This window comes from Phyllostomus discolor, chromosome 13 (genome assembly GCF_004126475.2).
Source record: "Phyllostomus discolor isolate MPI-MPIP mPhyDis1 chromosome 13, mPhyDis1.pri.v3, whole genome shotgun sequence".
Lineage (NCBI taxonomy): Eukaryota > Metazoa > Chordata > Mammalia > Chiroptera > Phyllostomidae > Phyllostomus > Phyllostomus discolor.
In genome coordinates, this window is record NC_040915.2 from 17,892,304 (window position 1) to 17,901,590 (window position 9,287).

At 36.1% G+C, this 9,287-nt stretch overlaps 1 non-coding gene across 1 annotated transcript; it reads left to right on the plus strand.

Moving 5' to 3' along the window:
- The first annotated feature begins 8,753 nt into the window (after window positions 1-8,753).
- Window positions 8,754-8,862, plus strand: LOC114510450. The gene has a single exon (XR_003685634.1). It is a non-coding gene; the product is annotated as a U6 spliceosomal RNA (small nuclear RNA).
- Window positions 8,863-9,287: the final 425 nt, after the last annotated feature.

The window sequence follows — 9,287 nt, forward strand, 5'->3', positions numbered from 1 at the left end:
TCTCACTGCTGGAGCTCCTGCAAACTTTGGCTAGCATTATTAACAGCAAGCAACAGTTCACACCAAATAACTAGGGACAGAACAAATTTGAAAATAATTTTCTGTCAAAGATCACAATTCTATTTACTAAAGATTATGTTATTCCTTATACAATTCTAGTGCATCTCGTTATCTTGTGTGAATTAACTTTTACTGCTTTAATAGCGTTTACTTGGCATTCCCTATGAGTGTCCCAACGTAGTTCTGGTGGCAAATATGACATTTGTTAAAATAAAGATGTCTCATCTTTGGCCAGATACATCTCTTAAGTAATCATTGAATTGTTTCAGAGACGCCGTCACTTATTGACACAACTGAGAACACGACACTTAATAAGAAAGTCAAACAATCCATTGTCTATGGCTCACAAAAAACAAATGCTTGTTCTTTACCAATTATCATGATCTTATTCTCATTATTATTTTAAAGCAATGCCAAAAATTCAGTTATTTTTGCAGTTCAACCTTTTACAATGGGTGGAAAACCAATAAGATATTCATTAATTTTGACTTCCTTAACTTTTTATCTCCTGATAGTTCCACAATATGATAAATGTGAGTTGTTTAATATAATTTCTCCTAATATAATCTAGTTAAATTAGTTAATTTTTAAAATTGTATGTGTATTTTTTTCTCATTTTAAGAAGTATTTTAAATTCTCTTTTTATGTGATTTCAAAATTAGTTTTTATCCATCTTATATGCTTGGCCATGTTGTCATCAAGTTTGAAAGTTATTTTTCCTACCATACTAGAAAATTTCCATTGTTTTCTATGACTATCGCACCATTGTTCTCCCACAGGGTTTGGCTAAATATAGAATATCTATCATTATTCTGTTAAGACTATCACAGCAAAAAACAAAGAATATCACAGGAATATTCCGCATCTGTGTTTACTTGTTTATGGTTTCCTTTGTTGGTTACTATTGATTGTTCACTCATGTTTCAGACTATTTTTAAGTTCTAGTATTTGTATATGCTGAGGTTTTTGTTTGCTTGTTTTTATCTTTTTTTTTTTTTCAGTGCAAGTAACATTTTATATCCTTTTACTCAAGAACCTAAGTATTCCCAGGCACAAGCGGTTTTCCCTGGCCAAAGCTGATTGTGAAAGCTGACTGAAATATGTCATAATAGTAACAAAATGCTTTGTTTTTTAACTTAAAATATAAAAAAGTTCCTATACTTCCTTTCTCCATTTGGAAAACATTTTATTTTAATATGAAGTGTTACATTTTCTGCTATATCTATTCAATGGAGAATTCATAACTGATAATTTGAGTTAACTAATGTTTTTCTGGATGCATTCCCATGATTTCAGAAAGGCTATGACAGACTTTTTCCAAGATCAATTTCCATTAAATGGTAAAGATCCAAAGTTTTCATTTTTCTCAACCAATTTGCCAATTTTCTTATAATTTATTTATCTTCTAATGTCAGGCCTTCTGAACTGTGAGTTTTATATAAAACATTATACTTTTCACTTTCTTCTATTTGTCCAGGAAAGCATTTCATTAGTAAAGAAAGAAAGGTAAGATATGTTTCATCTGACCTATTCAAGTTGTGGATGTGCTAAGGCTACATTCATTCCTTATTTTCATTGTTTTGCTTGGTAACTACATCTTCATTAAATAAAGAATTCTAATGCCTGCCATGAATTGTAGGTCAGTCGTGTTTTGCAGAGTGTGCTAACTTTCCTTGTCTGCAATTTTCAAAACTGAAGCAGGTCACCCCCTTGTACGTGTTCTACCTTTTTCTTCTCAGCCCTTAACTTGCTGAGCTCCATTTTACTGTATTTTGCTGTGTATAATGCGCACTCACATTTCTGGCCCAAACTTTCAGGGAAAAAATCTTTTATTTTAATTTTTAATTTAATTTTCTATTTATTTATATTTAGAAACAAAACTGATTATTGTATTCCAGGGTATTAGTTTGCATAGGGATATCATTATTGCTTTCTAGAGTTACACTTTTAACACATAAGCATAAATAAAAGAATTAAAAACATTTATATAGGTATGGAATTAGTACTACCCATGTGTAATGCACATCCAAATATTTTCCTCAAAAACTTGGGCAAAAAGGTGTGCATTATACCTGGCAAAATATGGTAATATTTTGTGGTTCTATTCAATCTCTACTTGTTCTCATTTTCAGTGATCTTTAGAATTAAAAGATAAAATGTAACCATACCCCAAAGGTTCCAAGTTTGCATATACTTCATTAAGTATGTAATTAAAATAAATGTTAAAAATACCGAAAAATTATAATTATTTTTTTCTATATGGTCTCAAAGTTATTTTTATTCTAAAATGTTTGAAAGTATTTAAGGGCAAAATAGAAATAATAATTAATGAACATTAAAATTTAAACACAAATATTCAAATAAAGCTGCATTATTTAATTTTTAAATTTAAGTATACCTTATAAAATAGTTCCCTAAACATAACTTGTTTATAATTCTTGTATTCAGTATTCATTTATTGCTAATGCAAAAAGTTGGTATGATGCTTCATGTTTCAAGCACGCTATGTTTAGACTATGCATGAAAAAGATTTAAAAATAACGTTGTTTAATGTTGCTAAACGTCCTTTGACTGCCATGTAACTATTGCAAATACTGTGGTACTCCGTGAACACTTACAGGTCCACAAACTGGAACTCAAAGGAAGCAGGAAAATAGATGCTCAGCACTCCTGGGAAATGGTACTTTATTATGCAAGAATCTATAGCATTCTTGACATCTGAGAGGAAGGATCTGACAAGTTAATTAATTTGTCTTTTCTCTTACCCAAATGCTCCCACAGCTCAAATTCTCCTTACACTCTGAGGCAGTGCCCTTCCGTGATGTTGGCAGCAGGGCAGCCAGCATTCTTTTCACATTTGGATAGTCCCCCTTTGTTTCCAGGTCAGAGGTCAAGAGACGTGGAGAAGCATTTCTGGTGGCCTGAGCGGCGTTAGTCACCAGTGTGGATGTCTAGGTTTATGGCTGCTCTGTGTCAGCAGTGGGCACCTGAGCGTGTAGGCTCTTTAATCGATTTACCTTTTCCTTGTGTTAAATGGAATACAACTCAGCAATGAAAAGTAACAAGACTACTGATATGTGCAACAACATGTCTGAATTACAAGAGCTCATACAAGTGAGTGAGAAAAGTCTGGCTCAAGAAGTTACATACACTATGGTTCCATTTATATGGCATTCCCTACAAGGAAACACTACCGGGACAGAAACCAGGTCAGTGGGCACTGGGGTTAAAGAAGGGACATAACTGTAGAGTGGCACAAAAGATATTTTTGGGTGACGGAAATATGCTATAAAAACAATATTTTATTGTTTTTCTATTACAAAATATTCTGTATTTGGTTGCATATATTTGTCAAAATTCATTTAACTTTATTCTTAAAAAGAATTAATTGTAGATAAAATTATCTATTATAGTTTATATGATCATGTTACATATAATATATAATTAAAAGTTATATATTATAGCCCTGACTGGTGTGGCTCAGTGGATTGAGTGCCAGCCTGTGAACCAAAGGGTTGTTGGTTTGATTCCCAGTCAGGGCACATGCCTGGGTTGTAGGCCAGGTCCCCAGTAGGGGGCACACAAGAGGCAGCCACACACTGATGTATCTCTACCTCTCTTTCTCCCTCCCTTTCCCTCTCTAAGAATAAATAAATAAATAAACAAACAAATAATTTTAAAAAGTCATATATTATAGCATATTATGTATGTTATATAATGATAAATTATACAGAATTATAAATTATAACACAAATGTGTATTATAATATAAATATAATATATTTATATAACAAAATTAAAACAGTTATATATTATATACTGTGATTTTATTAATATTTTATTTTTATTTTTAGAGAGAGGAGAAGGGAGGGACAAGAAGAAGGAGAGAAACAATGATGTGCAAGAGATATATCAATCAGTTGCCTCCCACACACCCCAAGTGGGGACTTGGCCTGCAATCCTGGCTTGTACTCTGACTAGGAATTGAACCAGCAACCTTTCAGTTCACAGGCCAACACTCAGTCTACTCAGCCACACCAGCCAGGGCAATATATAATTATATAATATAAACTATATAGTATATAATATATAATTAGACAATATACTATATTATATGATATAAATGTAAAATAGAAGACCCACAAGGAAGAAAACAATAAGCAATGGAAACTTTAAAAGTAATTTAAATTTAAAAAGCTAACATTTAAGAAAACTTTCTGGAAATACCTAGACACCAGTACCTATGAAAATCCATTCAGAATAATCAATGTCAATATATATTCTAAAAAGAATTTCTAGACTTTACAAAAAAAAATTAGGTAGGTCTAAATATCAAGTCACCTAAATGGGAAAGGAAATGAGATTACCTTTGAACTTTATTCCAGAAGAAGCAGGGTAACATATTGGGGGGATCCAAGGAAAGAAAACATGAACCAAGGATTTTATATGTAGCTAACAATGCTACAAATTATGAATATGAAAGAACCAAAGGCCCTGGCTGATGTGGTTCAATGGACTGAGCACCAGGCTGCAAACCAAAGGGTCACTGGTTCAATTCCCAATCAGGACACATGCTTGGGTTGAGGGCCAGGTCCCCAGTGTGGCTGGGGGTTGTGTGAGAGGTGACCACACATTGATGTTTCTCTTCCTCTCTTTCCCTCTGTCTAAAAATAAATAAATAAAATAAAATAAAAAAGAACCAAAGAATATTGCTCCCATGTGCCCTTCCTGAGAAGTTTACTAAAGAAAGTTTTTTTTTCAGACAAACAGAGTAGAAAGATGTTGGCATAAGGACTGATGATGAGCATTCAATGTTCACCCATAAAACTATAATGATTATAAGAAAAGTAAGTGTCCAGCCCTGGCTGGTGTGGCTCAGTGGATTGAGCGTGGGCTGCAAACCAAAGGGTCGATGGTTCTATTCCCAGTCAGGGCACATGCCTGGGTTGCGGGCCAGGTCCCCAGTGGGGGCTACATGAAAAGCAACCACACATTGATGTTTCTCTCCCTCTCTTTCTCCCTCCTTTCCCCTGTCTCTAAAAATAAATAAAGAAAAATCTTTAAAAAAAAGTAAGCATCCAGGCAAAGTAAATATTATACAATAATTAAAAAGAAAGAATGGGAAGAGAGATTAAAAATGAAATATACCTGTTGATTATTTTACAGTTACTGATGAGATAAAAAGATTTATTAAAATGAGATGCTATTGGATAGGGAGGAGAGAGGAAAGAAGAAATCATGTACTGATTTCCATTTTGTTGGGAAACCAAGAAAATAACAAATGTAAGATGAGAGGGAACTAAGGATATTAGTATATAAACATGAGTATAAAAGTAACCACTAAAATAAAACCTTCCTAAATATCACATATATTTGAGAGAACAAATAAAATAGATTACATAGTAAAAAACTGTTGGGAACTGCCCTGCCTGCTTTCAGAAGCTCTAATCCCCCCAACGGCTAAGGCTGAGTAAGCAACCTTCAGACCAGAAGCCACTAAGGAGACAAAGCTTATCTCCCTGGCAGGGGCATTGCTTCTGCTCCTTTTACTTCATCCATAACTAGCCCCCAATGCTTGGTCGGTTAGCCAATGATGGGTAAGATTCCCCAAGGGGGGAACAATCTAAGACAGGCACGATCATGTTGGGGGCTACAGCAAAAGGGGGTGATGGACCCTCGCCCCTCAGCTTTGACAAAGCCTGAGTCCTCATTCCATCTGTGAGAAATGTCCTAATCTCCTGGCTGCCTTACTTCCCTTGCTCCACCTAAGCCTGAAACAATAACAGAGGGTGGTGCAGCCCTGTGCTGGAAAAGGTGGCTTCCCTGGGCGATCAGGCCTAAGAAAGAATATGTAAGATCCTGTGAAACCTGCTTTGTTTAGAATGTTCTCAATTAAATGATAAGGGTCCAAGCAAGAAGTAAGTTTGTTCCTCAAAGTTTTACAGCTCTTTAGCTATCTGGCCATGACTCAAAATAGGCCCTCAGAGTTCTTTGTTATCCATTGTTTGATCCTTACTGCCTGGCAATGATTAATGAACTTTACCTGAATTCTTGTGTAAACGAACCCTATAAAAGCCCATTGAGGAACATACTCCTGGCCCTTATCCTTTGAGAGACTGGCCACCTTTCCTCCCCAAGCAGATCATGTCTTGGTAGACTTATTCTCATCCGTGGCAGCCAGGGGGGCCCTGTGGGCGAAGCCCCCCTACAAAAAATTAGTGCTATAAATGACTTGCAGACTTCTGGACAAGATGGAGGCTTAGGTAAACAATCTTTGCCTCCACTCACAACTACAGCAAAAATTACACCTAAACTACAGAACAAATTTCACTCAGATATGTCAGAAAGCCCAGCTGAATGGAAATATGACAACCAAGGATTTAAAGAAGCCACATTCATCCAAACTGCTAGGAGGGGCAGAGAGGTGTGGAGAGGTGCAGAGAGGTAGCAGAACTGTCAGTCCCACATTCACATGTGGTGTATAAAAATTGGGAGGGATACCTCAGAAGGGAGAAATCCCAGCTTCAGACCAGACCACCCAGCCCAGGGGTCCAGCACCAGGAAGAAAAGTTCCCATAACTTCTGGCTTCAAAAACCAGTGGGGGTAGGGACTTTGGAAGAAACTGGCATTCTCAAGAGACTTCTCTTAAAGGGTTGCAATGGACTCAGGACTCACACAGACCCACACCCTCTAGGATTCAGCACCAGGCAACAGCTGGAAGGGCACATGTGGCATATGGGAAAAAAGTAAAGTGACTGGAGGAGGTAAATCCCAGGGAGACAGCTTCCTCTTGGGCAAATCTCCAGGGCCAGGCAGTGGCAATGTCCCCTCTCTGAGCCCTCCCCCATACAGAGTCACAAAGCAGTGAAACATGTTGCCCCACCCTGGTGACCACCTAAGGTTCTGCCCCACACAATGTACAGGTGCCTTTTCTACAACAGGCCATGCCACTAAGACAAGGAGTCAAAACAGCTCTACCTAATACACAGAAACAAACAGAGAGAGGCTGTCAAATGGAGGAGACAAAGAAATATGACCCAAATGAAAGAACAGAACAAAACTCCAGGAAAAGAACTAAATGAAACAAAGATAGCCAATCTATCAAATGCAGAGTTCAAATCACTGGTGATCAGGATTCTCAAAGAACTCACTGAGTATGGCAACAACATAAAAAAGACCCAAGCAGAAATGAAGATTGCATTAAGTGAAGTAAAGAAAATTCCACAGGGAACCAACAGTGGAGGGGATGAAGCCAAGGTTCAAATCAATGATTTAGAACATAAGGAAGAAAAAATCATTCAATTAGAACAACAAAAAGCAAAAAGAATTTTAAAAAAGTGAGAATAGAATAAGGAGCCTCTGGGACATCTCCAAATGTACCAACATCCAAATCATAGGGATGCCAGAAGGAAAAGAGGGAGAGCAAGAAATAGAAAACTTATTTGAACAAATAATGAAGGAAAACTTCCCTGATTTGATGAAAGAAATAGATATACAAGTCCAGGAAGCACAGAGAGTCCCAAACAAGTTGAACCCAAAGAAGAGTACATTAAGACACATCATAATTAAAATGCCAAAAGTTAAAGATAAAGAGAGAGTCTTAAAAGCAGCAAAATGAAAGCAGAGAGTTACCTACAAAGAAGTGCCTATAAGGTTGTCAGCTGATTTCTCAAAAGATACTTTACAGCAAGAATAGGCTGGCAAGGAGTATTCAAAGTCATGAAAAGCAAGGACCTACAACCTAGGTTACTCTATCCAGCAAAGCTATCGTTTAGAATGGAAGAGCAGATAAAGTGCTTCCCAGACAAGGCAAATCTAAAGGAGTTCATCATCACCAAACCATTATTATATGAAATGTTAAAGGGAAGTATATAAGAAAAAGAAGATCAAAACTATATACATTAAAATGTCAACAAATGCACAACTATCAATAACTGAAGCTAAAAATCAAACTAAGCAAACAACCAAGATAGGAACAGAATCATAGATATGGATATCATTTGGAGGCTTATCAGCTGGGGGGCGGCGGAAGGAAAATGGGGGTAAAGGTGTAGGGATTAAGAAGTACAAATTGGTAGGTTCAGAATAGACAGGGGGATGTTAAGAACAGTATAGGAAATACATGCATGACCCATGGACTTGAACTAAGGGAGGGGATTACTGGGGGGAATAGGAGTACCAGGTGGAAGGTGGAAAAGGGGGGGAAATTGGGACAACTGTAATAGCATAATGAATAGAACTTATATATTTTTTAAAAAACTAGAGACCAGAATGAGGGGGACAAAAGGCACAGGAAAATGGGGCATGATTTAGGTGTGTTTGTGTAATGTGCCATGTCTTTTTTTATTCACAGAACAACATCTTTGTTGAAGTAAAAAAAATAAAATGACTTGCATATGTAAGATTTCTTGGATACTAAATAATCTGACATGGTAAAGCTGGATACTAAAACATAGAATAATAGGAGTACACATAGCATACTACCATTTGGATAGAAAAAAGAAGGCAAAATAAGACTATATGTGTATATAGCATGTACGTATACATTTGCTAATTTTTGCAAATAAGAAAAGATAAACCAGAAACTAATACAATTGGTTACGTACAGGGGTGGAAGAAAATTTTTCTGTTACCTTTCCCTATTGTTTTGACTTTTAAACAACAGTTTTACATTTTTAAAAAATTCATTTAGTGCTTGCTTCAGCAGTTCATGTACTAACTAAAACTGGAAAGATGTGGAGAAGATTGGCATGGCCCCTGCAAAAAGATAACACCCAAATTCATCAGGCATCCCAAATTCTGGTGCTGAATATTAAACTTACTATGGTAATCATTTTGCGAAATATGTATGTACATCAAATCATTATGCTGTACACCTTAAACTTACAGAATGTTATATGTCAATTATATCTCAATAAAACTGGAAAGCTAATTGTTAAGAAGCCTGCTACCACAAAGAAAAAGTTAAATCAACAAGAATAGGAAAACCCAAACATTGACTACAAGAGGAACATGAAACTACTTCAAGGTTTAAAGGTTTTTAAGCAACAGGTCTTTACCGTTAGGGGCGATATTCTAAGAATGAAAACAAGCTGTAAACAGCCTTAAGCTTTATTAGTAGGTTTGTGTTGGTAGTGCTATTGGCATAGTAATTCTGATACTATTGGGTGTATTGTAAGGAGGAGCAAATTAGTATATTGATGTTGGTGAAAACCAGGGTTCTCACT